The sequence below is a fragment of the Zootermopsis nevadensis genome, unplaced genomic scaffold (genome assembly GCF_977971745.1).
Source record: "Zootermopsis nevadensis isolate Lab colony 2312 unplaced genomic scaffold, Znev_1.0 Znev_ptg000011l, whole genome shotgun sequence".
NCBI classification, from domain to species: domain Eukaryota; kingdom Metazoa; phylum Arthropoda; class Insecta; order Blattodea; family Termopsidae; genus Zootermopsis; species Zootermopsis nevadensis.
The window spans coordinates 2,443,104-2,445,102 of record NW_028259143.1 but is presented as its reverse complement, the minus strand read 5'-3'; the positions used below and the strand labels follow the sequence as shown (position 1 = coordinate 2,445,102).

Below are 1,999 nucleotides of genomic sequence, written 5' to 3'. Positions count from 1 at the left end.
TGTCTGACTACTTTTAATCGGACGAATTCGGTGGTAGTTCGACAATTATCGCCAATAGATGGCGGTACGTGGGGGGAAAAGGAATAGGCTTCTAACTTTTCGTTATAAATGAATGACCATAGAAGCATCCATTAGGCTGGGACGGTTGTAAGGGACGCACATCGCATAATCTCTCTTTTCTGTCAGGATAATCCTTTGAGACTGATTCTGCAAAAATCGGTGGTCCTGATACTCATTTATTTCAAACAAAAATATTTTGTTTACTATCTAGTACAGCTACGTAATATAAGCTTCAAATGATCCATAATTGCGTTTTATTTTATTTCCATAAATATACACCTTATCGAAAAATGATTCAAATTAATTTAATCGGTATTAAGAAGATTTATATTTTTCTATGTACGTAATATAAAAGTTCTATGAAGTGTCAGTGTTAACCTTCAAATAATTCGCCTCAAATAAGAAATACAGTGTCCAAAAATTAGCGGATGATTTTAAAGGCATACAATTGTTTATTTATAGCATATACGAAGAACTTATGTTCTACAAAATAGTCACGAAAGTTCATGCATAAATCTTTCGTATTTGTTACAAATAATTAAATCGTTCACAAACTTATGGACACCCAGTATGCTGTAGTATATGCATACCAAATTTCATTAAAATCCAAAAAAAAACGGTTTTAAAGACGACTGGTGGTTATGAACTCACAGACCTTTTTAATTTGACGTATGCCCACACAAAAGTTAATGAACCGCTAACGTTCTAATACCCCGGATAGAAATGTACACGGCGTAATAACCCAGAAGACAGCACTTAATAAAAATTGATTATTGGCTTTTAAGCTGTAATAATTGCATTCTCGCTGTCCTACAAAGTTCTAATCTCCTATATCACTGAAATTTCAGCACAATTCTGTTGAGGTACAGTTTTCATCAACTTCAAAAATACAGAATGTGTGGGGGCATGCATCACGAGAGATACAGACGAGAAATTCATGCAAAATTTTAGTCAAATAACGTTAAGGTAAGAGACCACTACGCAGATCAAAACATGGATTAAAGGATAATATTAAACTGGGTGTTCTAAAAATTGGTGGTGATGGTATGGACTGGATTCATCTATCTTATAAAGGTTCCAGTGGCTGGATCTTTAAAACCTCAAATCAATTTTTGTAGACATTTTTCTACGCGTAGCTATCCTTTGACAGCCATAAGACAGGTATTTTCGTAAAATTTTAATTTTAAATTTGGCATGACAAACAGGACAACCTTCAGTCATTTAATCCAACAACCGTCCTTTCACCATAAAACGTATTATTCAAACGAGGATCCTGTTTCTATGTGGCCTTCTTAAAACTCAATTAACATGCTCATGTGGTTACTAATGCAAAATATCAAACTTTCAAAATTAATTCAGGAGGTTAAAATTGAAGCCTCTTTGCTATTTGCATAATTATCTAAGTCAAAGGAAACTCGACAAAGGCTTACAATATAAAGCAAAATATTACAATATGTATGTGCTATTGTAATTTTATCCGTCTATACAAGCTGGAACACCCCTTGCCAACCCAAGGGGGGGGGGGGAGATGAAACTGGATGCATTTTGTAGCGTTCCCGCGGTTGAAGATAGTGAATCACATTACAACGTTACTTCTCTGTAGCATAAAAAAATAAATAAATAAAAGTGGACTAGATCGGCCAGTGTATGAGCGCGCATTTGAATCCCCAGGAATCGCCTTAAACAAATTTAGACACTCGTAAATCGGAATAAAGTTAGTGAGACAAGAATGTATCAAGATCGAGTTAAACTTCGCCAAAAAATAAACAAGCAGAAATTACACCTAAAACACCCAATGTTATCTGCCCAAAAAACATTATCTTACAACTAACACGTCTGCGCTCATCTCATGAAGTAATTAACTAACACCATGAAGCAGAATGTTTCTTCTTAAGGAGTAAAACGTCGCCGAGGTGAACAATAAATATCCTGCCTCTTA

General features: G+C 35.0%; 1 protein-coding gene across 2 annotated transcripts in view; it reads left to right on the top strand.

The window, feature by feature from the left end:
- LOC110839591 (uncharacterized) overlaps window positions 1-1,999 on the top strand; it is a 120,863-nt gene that overhangs the window by 87,943 nt on the left and 30,921 nt on the right. The window lies entirely within an intron of this gene.